The sequence below is a fragment of the Hemiscyllium ocellatum genome (genome assembly GCF_020745735.1).
Source record: "Hemiscyllium ocellatum isolate sHemOce1 chromosome 27 unlocalized genomic scaffold, sHemOce1.pat.X.cur. SUPER_27_unloc_11, whole genome shotgun sequence".
Lineage (NCBI taxonomy): Eukaryota > Metazoa > Chordata > Chondrichthyes > Orectolobiformes > Hemiscylliidae > Hemiscyllium > Hemiscyllium ocellatum.
Window position 1 is genome coordinate 178,123 of NW_026867478.1, and position 13,421 is coordinate 191,543.

A 13,421-nucleotide genomic window follows, 5' to 3' on the forward strand; every position below is an offset into this window, starting at 1 on the left:
TCTGTCAGGTCACCTCTCAACTTCCTGGACACACACACACAGCATCGGAAGCAGGAGTAGGCTGTTTGGTCTTTCAAGCCTGCACCAACATTCAACAAATTGTTGGCAGATTCACAACCATCGATATGAATAGGTTGAGAATGTGGCTGAGGAACCTATCAGCCATGATTGAATGGCAGAGCAAACCTTGAATGGTCCAATTTCTGCTCCTCAGCACATTCTCCCACTTCATCTCCGTAACCCTCCATCACCATGAAACTCAAGAACGTATCCCTCTCAATCTTAAATATCCTCAGTGGCCTGGCCTGCACAGCCTTCTATATTCACCACTCTCTGGCTGAAGAAGTTTCTCCTTCCCTCCATTCTGAAAGGTCTTCCCTTTACTCTGAGGCTGTGCCCACTGGTTCTAGTCCCTCCAACCAATGGAAACACCTTTCCAACTTCCACTCTGTCCCGGCTGTTCAGTATTCCTTGTTTCAATTAGGTCCCCCACCGAGTGTGGGCCTGTTAATCAGCATGAAGCAGACCCTTCAGGATGAGTTACAGCAGGGATTAGGGTCAGCAAACTGAGAATGGAGGGAGAGTGTGTGGGGTGGAGATTTTCAACTTCAAGGGAATAAGAGAGGAAAGAGGAGATCCAAGATGGCGGCGACTCAGCAAGTCTGAGTTTACAGTGCTCTTCCCAAAACCTGGGTAAAGTGAGTTACTCACCCCCACCACACTTACCAAACCACCCAAAAAATTTTTCTAACCTTAATTAGCTGCTTACTATTATATTTAAGCAGTTTAATATTAAGTGGATAATGAGTAAACCAAAGGGATCCCGCAGCTCTCAGAAAACAAAGACCCCTCCCCCACCCTCCTCTCCTCCTCCGGCTGCAGCTGATGTAAAAACAGGCCTTGAGGAGATGATTGCCAGGCTGGAAACGACACTCGTCAATTTCGTCGCAGAATCCAGACAGAGATGGAACTCATTCGAAGAAAAGCTACAAAAGCACAGCCAGGTTATTGAGGAACTGCAGGGCTGAGTGGAGGGGGCTGAGCTAAAGGCCACGACCTCCGAGGCTGCAGCACAAACAGCTGCAGAACAGGTGCGAGCTCTGGAGCAGAGAGTCCGGGCCTTTGAAATCTACATGGATGACCTGGATAATAGAAATCGGAGAAAGAATATCCGTCTTCTGGGCCTCCCTGAACAAGAAGAGAAGGGACAGTTAGCAGTATTTCTGGAGCGATGGCTGCCCCAGCTTTTAAACCTGGGGGCTGAAACTGATCGGGTAAGGGTGGAGTGGGCCTACCGGGTCGCAGTACGCGGATCTGGCCCAAACCAGCGCCCACGCCCGGTCCTGTTCCGGCTGCAGAGTTATAGGGAGAGGCAGATACTCCTGGATGCCTCCAGAAATCTTGGAAAGGATCCTAAAGCCATGATCCATGAAGGATCCAAGATTATGTTATTTCAGGACTTCTCCCCGGCTTTGGCACGAAGGAGGAAGGCGTTTGATGAGGTGAAGAAATGTCTAAGGAACTTAAATATTCAATACACCTTACGCTACCCAGCGACGTTATGCTTTAACCACGAAGGATCCGAGTATAATTTTAGATCACCAGAAGAGGCTAAGGAACTTTTAGACTCGTTTAAATAAATCGTAAGAGACAATTAATGTTGGCTTGCCTCTTCCACACTCCGTAGGGAGAAGTGGATACTTTACTCTACTTTACTTTTGCTTCTGGGAGCAGGGTTGTCTTCCCTTGCTATTTTATGTTATTATACTTAACTGTAATTTGTTGGAGTTGTAATTTTATAGTTATGTGTGTTTGTACGTGGCATTGATGCTATCAGATATACTCAGGTATGGGTGGGGAGGGGTGGGGGTGGGGCGTTCACTGTTAACTCTAGCTCGGTATTATATCTAAATCCTATTAAGGAGCGCCCGGGTCAAGGGTGGGACACTGTTTGGGAGAGGATATGGTGGACCTTTAGAAAGGAAGTAAGGCCCCCTGAGAACAAGGGGGAGGATCTCCAGTCGAACATGTTTTTTTTTGTTCTTATTGTTTGGAAATAGTTTCCTTTTTATTATATGTTATCAGTGTATTAGAGAACATTTTCTCTTGTTTGAAGGATGTAAGTGACTCAACTATACACTCTGGATAATTGTGGATTAGATTAGTAGTTAACTGAGTTTCATTGTTTTTCTTTCTTCTTTAGTATCATTCCTTTGAATTTTGATGATTATATATTTAAGATCTATTTTTATATTAATGTTTGTGCTTGAAAGTTCTGTTTATTTTTGTAAATCTGTCAAAATATTAAATTTCTAATAAAAATATCTTTTAAAAAAAGAGAGGAAAGAAAGCTCACTATGAATGAGAATTGATCAGGTGGGCTGATGGGCCAAGGAATAGCAGTTTAGTTTAGAGAAGTGTGTGGTTTGCATTTTGGTCAAGCAATCCAGGCAGGACTGACACAGTTAAGGGTGATGTTGCAGAACAAAGAGACCTTGGAGTGCAGGTTCATAGTTCCTTGAAAGTAGAGTCACCGGTAGACAGGATAGTGAAGAAGGCATTTGGTAGGCTTTCCTTTATTGGTCAGAGCAGAGAATACAGGAATTGGGAGGTCATGTAGTGGCTGTGTAGGACATTGGTTAGTCCACGTTTGGAAGACTGCATTCATTTCTGGTCTCCCTGTTATAGGAAAGATGTTGTGAAACTTTGAAAGGGGTCGGAAAAGATTTATAAAGCTGCTGTCAGAGTTGGAGGGTTCAAGCTCCAGGGAGAGGCTGAAATGGCTGGGGATATTTTCCCTAGAGCATTGGAGGCTGAGGGGTGACCTTATAGACGTTCATAAGGGGCATGGATAGGGTGAATATCCAAGATCTTTTCCCCAGAGTCCAAAACTAGAAGGCATATGTTTGAGGTGAGGTGGAATTTTAAAAAGCATTTGGATGGGTACATGCAAAGGAAGGATTTCGAGGGATATGGGCCACATGCAGGCAAATTGGAAGTAGATTAACTTCGGATATCTGTTGGGCTGAACAACTTGGATCAAAGGGTCTATTTCCGTGCTGTATGACTCTAATCTTCCTCAGTGAAAGCAGAAGTGTGATTGTGAAGGCTGGAGTTTCAGAGCAGCTTTCAAAGATGTTTTGCCCTTAATGGGAGCAGAAGTTACAATGAAATCTTGCATTTGTGAGACAGCAACTGAGTGAGTGAGTACATCCGAGGTTTTGGTGGAAAGTGGGAATTCATTGCTCTGTGGGGATGAAGCTTTACCCTATCCAGTCCTTTCTGCGGGTGAATGAAACCAGGCTCAAGATTAGGAGGAGTAAATTTAGGACAGAGATGAGGAGGAACTGCTTTTCCTGGAGAGTAGTGAATCTTTGGAATTCTCTGCCCAAGGAAGCAGTAGAGGCAGCTTTGTAAAGTATATTCAAGACACAGTTGGATGGATTTTTGCAATGTTAGGGGAATTAAGGGTAGTTGGGACAATGCAGGGAGGAGGAGCTGAGACAATGGATAGATCAGCCATGATCATAATGAATGGTGAAGCAGGCTGGATGGGCAAAATGGCCTCATCCTGCGTCTATTATTCCGAAACTATAACTCTGCATTTCCCGTGGCTAACCCACCTACCATCCATGGACATTATGGCCAATCCAACTCAAGGCCAGTGAGTAATGCAGTGATGTGGGAAATGAACATCAGAGAACAATTAAAAGGGACAAGGGGAGTAAATGTACCAGCAATCAAAACTGGATTCTAAACATCACAACAATTAAAATTAAAAATGGTGTGTCTGAATGTGTGCTGCATTGTGACAAAAGTGAAGGAATTAACTACACACATTGAAGTGAATGATTATGATCTACAGAGACATAGCTTCAGGATGACAAGGATTGGATCCTGAATACTGAGGGTGTCCTCAAATGGGAAGCTAGGTAAAGGTGGAGGGTTGGCACTGCTACTGAAAGCACTGATCACAGGGTAGTCTGGTGTCACCTCGGATTTCAGGTCCTGATTTCTCTGTCCACTGTTGATCTCCCTGTTCCCTTCTAACCTTCTGGAACAATAAAGCATTCAGCCAATCAAGCCCCAACCCACAATCTCCCAGCCTGTCAACCATCCAGACACAGTGTAGTCACAGCAGGGAATCACACAAGAAAAATGAAACCAAATTTGAAATAAATAGGTGCTTGTGTTTAATGTTTGTTCATTAGGAAGTAAACCAGAAATAGGGCTCTGCCAGGATTCTTATACTGCCCTACTTGAGGAATTCTCTTCCCCCTTATATCTAACTATTAGTACCCAGCTATGATTTACAACAATACTTACACCAACAGAAGTAAGGCATCTGTTCTCAAATAGGTAGAGACATACAGAATGGAAATAGACATTTTCTCTCTTTCATGCATGCACACACCACACACTCTCTGTCTCACACACACACACACATTCACTCCCGTGGACTTGTTTGTGTATGTTTGCAGAATTATAATTGCAAAGTTGGGCTGAAATGTCACTTTTTGTTATAAAACTTTAAGTTCTCTTGAAAAGGTGCCTTACCGGTAGTTCTGGGATTTGCATGTTAATGATGCCTGCAACCCATTCGAAAATGGGTTGTTCAACATGTCATTTCAGTGGCAGGACACTCATGTTTTTCCATAAATTCTGTGTCTTATGACCTTATTCTCCTAATGAAGGAGCAGCACTCCAAATGCTAGTGCTTCCAAACAAACCTGTTGGTCTCCAACCTGGTGTTGTGTGATTTTTAACTTTATCCATTTTAGCGGGGATTTGCTATGCTAAATTATCCATAGTGCGTAGGGATGTGCAGGTTAGGGTGGATTGGCGTTTCTAAATTATCCATAGTGCACAGGGATGTGCAGATTAGGTGTATTAGTCAGGAGGATTAATATTGAGCAATGGTTGAGGGTGAGTTACCCTTTGGAGGGTCGGTGTGGACTGGTTGGGCCGAATGGCCTGCTTCTGCACTGGGGATTCTCTGAAGGGAAGGAATTCCTGCGAACTGTGCAGGGCGGAGCAGGCGCAGTGCGGGGTCCCGCTGTCGGTCGAGTCTCGAATCTCGTCCCGCCTCCCCTACCCCTCCCCCACCCTCGACCCATTGATGGCGTCACATTGCGCGGAAGTGGCCCTGTCAGTTTCAGAGTGAAACTCCCTCCCTCTGGACAACTGTTCATCCTGGGAAGGAGAGAGAGGGGAGAGGGGGAATCTGTTCACTTGTAGCAGCTGGAGTGAATCCAGGGAGGGAGCAGATTCTGCAAACTTAATTACCTGGGCGAGGAGGGACGGAAGGATGGCGAGGGACTCTTTTCCACAGAGTCTGAAAGGTGACATTCCAGACTTTTTATAGAATCCTGAGGGGCATGGATAGGGTCAATCCTCAAGGTCTTTTCCTTTGGATGGGGGAGTCTAGAACGAGAGGGTAATAGGTTTCAGGTGAGGCCAGTGGGGGGAGATGTAAAAGAGATCTCAGGGGCAATAATTTTGATGGAGAGGGTGGTGCAGTTATGGAATGAGCTGCCAGAGGAGGTGGTGGGGTCTGGTACAATTCCAACAGTTAAAAGGCATGTGGATGGGTGCATGAATACGAAGGGTTTAGTGGATCGGGGCCAAGTAATGGCAAATGCGACTGGAGTCATAGAGATGTACAGCACGGAAACAGACCCTTTGGTCCAACTCATTTTGCCGAACAGATAGCCAACCCAATTTAGTCCCAGCAGCCACCACCCGGCCCATATAGGGGCCAAGTGATGGCAAATATGACTAGATTAATTTAGGATATCAGCTTGGACAAGTTGGGCCAAAGGGTCTGTTCCGTGCTGTATGACTCTAATTGTCTTTGGTGAAAGCAGAAGTGTGGTTGTGAAGACTGGACTTGCAGAGCAGCTTTTAAAGATGTTTTGCCCTGACTGGGAGCAGAAGAGTTTCACTGAAGTGTGTCGGTGTTAATGCCTTGATGTCTCAATTTGCTCCCAACTTCCTGGGGTCGTTAACCATTTTGTTCCACAAATAGCTGCATTGCAGGTTCCCCCATGAATTGACACACTTACATTTGCTTCCCAGATTCAGACTGTTGCTCACTGTCAACTGTATCCCAGTGTTGTGGAGTTATCCAAAATGCAGAGAGATGTTAGTCTTGACGTTGTTGCATTTCTGCCCCTGTAAGATCCTGACTCAGCAACCTTCAGTTAGAGTGGAGTCAGAACAGAGGGGGAGAGAGGTGGGATGGTGCTTTCAATTTTGTGGAATAACAAAAGACAAGAATATTCCACAGAAAGTAGAATTCCTTGTTCAGAATTTCTACCCTGCACTGACAGTGATGACCTTTGTAATCTCTTTTTGCAGAGTATTTGAAGATCTGAAGACGGAAGTTTCAAAATCAACAAGTGAAGGCCGTTTGCTCAAAATGTTGACTCTCCTGCTCCTCGGGTGCTGCCTGACCCGCTGTGCTTTTCCAGCACATGCACTGCACATTTCACATCTGACTCTCCAGCGTCTGCAGCGCTCACTTTGAAAGTCACTCAGTCCATCGGGACCGCAACTATGATTCTGTGAGAAGGTGCAAAGCTTTTTGGTTCCTGTTTCAGTACGTTTTCAGCATCAGTGGGACTGGATGAGAGACCCTACCATTGCAGTGCACTGAGTGTGGAGCCTGAAGCAGTTTTTTTGGCCTGGAAAGAGGAATTCACAGTGGAGAGAGTCTCTACATGCGTTTGTGTGTGGCTGAAGCTCCGGCCATGGAGAAACCAGAGGAATCCCGCCCCGCGGAGAAACTGTGGAAGTGTGGCGACTGCAAAAAAGGCTTCCGTTTCCCGTCTGCCCTGGAGACTCATCGGCACAGCCACACTGGGGAGAGGCCATTCCCCTGCCCTGTCTGTGGCCTACCCAGGCCTCCAACCTCCAGACCCACCGGCGGGTCCACACCGGGGAGAGGCCCTTTCGCTGCCCCAAGTGTGGGAAGGCCTTCAGGAATTCCTCCCACGTGCTGACCCACCAGCGGGTCCACACAGGGGAGAGGCCCTTCAGCTGCCCTGAATGTGGGAAGGCCTTCAGCACATCCTCCACCCTGCGGAGCCACCAGCGGGTCCACACCGTGGAGAAGCCCTTCAGCTGCACTGAGTGGGGGAAGGCCTTCAGTAATTCCTCCGCCCTGCTGAGGCACCAGCAGGTCCACATCGAGAGAGAGGCCCTTCAGCTGCCCTGAGTGCGGGAAGGCCTTCACCAATTCTGCTAACCTGCTAAGCCACCAGCAGGTCCACACTGGGAAGAGGCTGTTCCCTTGCACAGAGTGTGGGAAGGCCTTCAGGCATTCTTCTCACTTACTGACCCACTGGCGGGTCCACACCGGGGAGAGGCCCTTCAGCTGCCCCGAGTGTGGGAAGGCCTTCAGCCATTCCACCAACCTGCTGACCCACCAGCGGGTCCACACAGGGGAGAGGCCGTTCCCATGCCACGTGTGCGGGAAGGCCTTCAGCAATTCCTCCCATCTGCTGAGGCACCAGCAGGTCCACCCGGGGGAGAGGCCCTTCAGCTGCCCCGAGTGCGGGAAGGCCTTCACCCGCTCTTCCCACCTGCGGAGGCACCAGCGAGTTCATGTGCCATCACAGGGGAATTGAAGGAATGACGGCTGAGTGCCATTATCGACTGGAGTATCAGCCTGGTTCAGGGGACTCCCAGGTTCGAATCCCACCGCGACAGATGGTGGAATTAGAATTTGGTCAGAAATCTGGAGTTTAGAATCTAATGGTAAAACCATTGTCGGTGGGGTGGGGGTGGAAGAAGTCCCTGTTCTTTTTTTAGTGAAGGAAACTGTCGTTGTGGGAGAGGATTCACTCAGTCCTCCCAGCTGCATCCTTTACGTGGTCTAGTCTACACATGACTCTAGACCCGCAGCAGTATGATCGACTCTGCACTGCCCATCCAACTAACTTGGATACAGGATATGTGTTGAAAATGCTGAGTGAGGCAATACTTTCTCTGGGTTAAGGCTGTACCAAGGATCCAATTCCAAAGGGCAACTTGGTGACCAATAATGAAGAAAGTTAGGGGTTGGAGGGAGTTGTGTGCATTTTGAGCTGTTTTTAAAACATTGCTACTTTTTCTATGCCTTTCTGCTGGGAGATTCTGAAGCTGTAACAAAGTTGGGTTGCAATAAAGATTACCTGAACTTCACACTGAGCTCAGACTCTCATTGAGAACTTTTGAATTGCAACAGGTTTTTGTTTTAAAACTGCTCATTTCTTACAGGTGCAAGTGAGAACTGCTGATCAGAGTCAAGATTAGAGAGGAGCTGGCAATGCACAGCAGGTCAGGCAGCATCCAAGGAGCAGGAAAATCGACATTTTTTGGGCAATGTTGATTTTGCTCCTCAGATTGCTGCCTTACCTGTTGTGCTCATTTCTGACAGCCTCCTGTACTATGTTTCCAATGTTGTGTATCAGTTGCAGCAGTGAATGAGTAGCCAGTGTTGTTAGAAATTGTGAATTTTTCAGGAGTGCAGGTACTGCATCATCCCATTGTCATTGTACAGTTTCCTGGCAGCACTGGGAAGTGGTGGCTGTGCCCACTGGAAACGATGTGGATGTGCCGGTGTTGGACTGGGGTGGATAAAGTTAAAAATCACACAACACCAGGTTATCTTCCTTCTGGTTTATTTGGAAGCACTGGCTTTCGGAGTGCTGCTCCTTCATCAGGTAGCTGTGGAGCAGAATCATAAGACACAGAATTTAAAGCAAAAGCTGATGGTGTCATGCAACTGCTAAGATATTGAATAAATCTAGATTGCGGATTAGTCTTTCATCTTTTACCATGGGTTGCAGGTTTCAGTTCATTAATATGTAAACCCCAGAACTACTTTGAATTCACCTTCGAGATGGTTTAAGGTTTTATAAAAATAGGTGACATCTCAGCTCAGATCCTGCACAAAAGGTGTGAGGTTCGAGTCTGTATCCCAATCTTGAATCAGATTGGTTCTATTAACTAAAGTGGGAATTTATACAATATTACATGGATTATAAAATATTACATGCTGTTTGTGTGCTTTTTGAACAAAATTGAATATATCTGCAAATGCAATTTCACCCCATAGACTTATGTGAGACTGTGTATGCACGAGAGTGTGCATGCATGTGAGTTTGTGCGTGCATGCTCATGAAGTGTGTGTTTGGAGTATAAGCTTGTAAGACAGTGTGAATGTTAGGGTGTGTATGAGAGTGTCCGAGAGAGCGTAACAGATGAAGGCAAGGTGTTGCATTTTGCTAAAACAAGGAAGGGCAGACCTTGTCCAGTTAATGGTAGGGCCCTGCGTTGTGTTGGAGAACAGAGACATGGTGGGGGAGGCGGTTCAGGTACATAAAGTTAAAAATCTCTCAACACCAGGTTATCGTCCAACTGGTTTATTTGGAAGCATGAGCTTTGAGTACTGCTCCTTCATGGGGTGTTTGTAGAATAGGATCATAAGACACAACCACCTGATGAAGGAGCAGCGCTCCAAAAGCTTATGTTTGCAAATGAGCCTGTTGGAATATCACCTGGTGTGGTGTGAATTTTAACTTCGTACACCCCAGTCCAACACCGGCATCTCCAAATTGGGGACATAGTTCTTTGAAAGTTGCATCATTGGTAGACAGGGTGGTGAAGGAGGCGTTGAGCACACTTTCCTTCATTGTTCACGCCGTTCAGTGCAGGAGGTGGAACATCACGTTGAGGTTGTCCAGGATATTGGTGAGACCACGTGTAGAGTACTGAGTACACTTCTGGTCGCCCTATCGACGACCACAAGTTGATGGGTGACCTTATTTCGATTTATAAAGTCATGGGGCGTGTAGGAAAGGTAAATGTCACAGGGGGGGAAGAAAGGGTGCATCTCACCTTTTTAACCTTCTCTTGGCATTTGGACACTTCAATTCTGCCAGTAACAGCAGCATCACCAGAGAGCATACTACGCATGCTCGCCGTTACGAGGATGAAACTGCGCATGCTCCTCGCAAAGCACGGGTCACGACTTTCTTTTGGTTGACCAATCGGAAGCCCTGGAGGACCGGAAGGATACCGGTCCTCCTGCCAATCAGAGCCTTCCTATTGTCTGAATGCAGAAGTTGGAACACGAGCTTCGGAAGCTGCTGCTCCTCTCTCTGAATGAAGATTGAGTTTGCTCCAGACTGTAACCTCCTCACTCCGTCACCCATCTGTGAGTACGGCACTCTCTTCTCAACTCCTTTTCCTTTTATTTCATTCTTGGATTCAATTTTTCACTTCCCTTTCCTTTCGGTTGCTGCAAATGAATGCACGGCGTGGACCGATTCGGGACAAGGTTTTTATAAACAGAGAGTGGTTCATGTATGGGATGAATGTCCAGAGGAAGTGGTGGATGCACGGACAGATGCAACGTTTAACCGACATTTGGATAAGTACATGAATAGGGAAGGTGCGGGGGGATATGGGCCAAACACTGGCAAGTGGCACTAGTTTAGTTTGAGAACATACTCAGCGTGGAATAGTTGGGCTGAAGGGTCCATTTCTGTGCTGTCTGACCGTAACTGTTCTGTTGTGGTCTTAAAACCATTTTCTTGCCTTCCACTTTAAACGTGGTTACTGTATCTGCTTCCAACACACAAATCACTCAAAAAACCCACCTCAACCACACAACAGAAATATCCACACTTTGTTGTTCAAAAATCAGAGGAACTCAGCCTTAAATATATTCAATAACCCCCTAACTGCAGGAAGACATCCCCACTTCTAATCCCAGTTCATTTTGTGATTTATACCACTTGCCTTGCTGATTGCTTGCTGCACTTGTCTGACAACTGGCAGTAACTGGTGTAGAAGGACGCTGAGGCCTCTTTGTACATCCACACATCATTCCTGATGAAGGGCTCGGGCCGGAAATGTTAGCTGTCCTGGTCCTCAGATGCTGCCTGTCCTGCTGTGCTTTACCAACCCCAAACTTTTAGACTCTGATTCCAGCAGCTGCAGGTCTCATTTCTCTACATTGGATGCTGCGGGTTAACCTTATAAATGTTTAAGTGGCATGGTGACTCAATACCCCAGGTCTTTTCTCCAGGGTAGGAGAGTCCAGAACTAAAGTACTTGCTTTTAGGTGAGCAGGGAAAGAGACATGAGGGGCAACATGAGGGTGGTGCATGTGTGGAACTGCCAGAGGAAGTGGTGGAGGCTGCAACAAGTACAACATTTAAAACCCATCTTGATAGGTATGTGAATAGGAAGTGTTGAGACGGATATGAGGCAAATGAGACAAGATTAGTTTAGGATATCTGGTCAGCACGGACGAGTTGGGCCAGAGGATCTGTTTCTGTGCTGTAATACTGGAATTGTCTTTGGTGAATGCAGACGTGTGGTTGGACTTTCAGAGCAGCTTCCCAAGATGTTTTGCTCTTACTGGGAACAAAATAAGTTACAATGAAGTCTTTTATTTGAGACAGCAACTGAGTGAGGGAATACATCTGGGAGTTTGGTAGAAAGTGAGAATTCATTGCACTGTGGGGATGAAGCCCTACTCTATCCAGTCAAATCTGCTGGTGGATGAGACCAGGCCTCAAGTTGAAGGGAGTAGATTTTAGATTATATTAGATTACTTAGGCCCGTCACCCCAAAAAGACCTCACCAACCCTCTGAAGATATCCCTCCAAACCCTTCCTATTCATATACCCATCCAAATGCCTCTTAAACATTGCAATTGTACCCACCTTCACCACTTCCTCTGGCAGCTCATTCCATACATGTAAAACCCTCGACATGAAAAGTTGTCCCTTAGGCCCCTTTTAAGTCTTTCCCTTCTCACCTTAAACCTATGCCTTCTAGTTTTCGACTCCCCCCCCCCACCCTGGGGAAAAAGACCTAGGCTATTTGCCCTATCCACGCCCCTCATGATTTTATAAATCTCTCCACGGTCATCCCCCAGGATGCTCCAGGGTAAAATAAATGCCCCAGTTCCGCCCTCAGTCTGTGTAACTGGTTAAAGCTCCTTCCCACAGTCAGCTCCCTGGGACACATACACTCATTCTGTGTAACCAGTTAAAGCTCAGTTCACTGGTGGCTCCTTTCGGAGTGCTTCTCTGCTCACACTGATGTCCAGTACCTTTTGAAGCAGGTCGAATGGATTTCTCTTTCCAAATTCAAACCCCCCAGTGATATTGAGTGACCCTGTCAGATCTTGTTATGGAATTTGCAGATCCTCCCCTTCTGATACCCTGTTAGCAAAGTTGAAACAAGTCATCACTTTCCATACCAAATAGAAATTCTGGTTTATATTGTATGTGTCTGTGTGTTTAAAGTACTAACCCAGTAACATACAAACGGTATTATTGATTTAAAATACACAGGAGACGTGAGGAAGGAGATGTCAGGACCTGGCACACTCTGAACCCTAACAGGTATCAAGTGGTAGTGAAAACATTTCAAAATGAAGTGGATGGCCAGAAACACTCTGCTTCTGTGGAAGCACAGAAACAATCCATCTCATCCATGCTGACTAGATATCTGAAATTAATCTATCCTATTTACCAGCACTTGGCCCATATCCCTCTAAACCCTACCTATTCACATACCCATCCAGCTGCCCTTTAAAAGTTGTATTTGTGCCAGCCCCCACTTCCTCTCACAGCTCATTGCACACACGCACCACCCTCTGTGTGAAAAAGTACCAATCTATGCCTTCCTCATCCCCCGTTTTACCTGTACTGATACCTTCGGGGATCTCTGAACTTGGACAGTAAGGTCCCTTTGTTCCTGAGCACTCTGTAGTGATCTATTATTTATTGCTTACTTCCTTCCCAATTAAGATGAGGTGTTGTCCCTCCAATTTGATTCGTTGTGGCAATAGAGGAGGCCAAAGATGGTAATGTCAGAAAGGGGGTGGAAGGGGAATTGAAATGGGTGGTGACTGGGAACTCTGGTCGGCTGTGGAAAAGAAAACGTAGAAAGGAGGTGCATTGTTTAAATGGAGGTCTAATTGGATGTGGAGAATGTGAGAACTGCAGATGCTGGAGATCGGGGTCAAAAGGTGTGGTCCTGGAAGAGCACGGTAGGTTAGGCAGCATCCGAGGAGCAGGACAGTTGACTTTTCGGGCATGAGCCCTTCATCAAGAATGATGTGTAGATGGACAAAGAGGCCTCAGTGTCCTTCTACACCAGTCACTGCCAGTTGTCAGACAGGAGCAGCAAGCAATCAGCAAGGCAAGTGGTATATTAGCGAGAGGAATTGAGGTCAGAAGTGTGGATGTCTTCCTGCAGTTAGGGGGTCACTGAATATATTCAAGGCTGAGTTCAACTGATTTTTGAACAACAAAGAAGTGGATGTTTGTGGGGGAAGGCAAGAACATGGTTTTAAGACCAGTACAGAACAGTTCCAGAGTCATACAGCACAGAAACAGACCCTTAAGTCC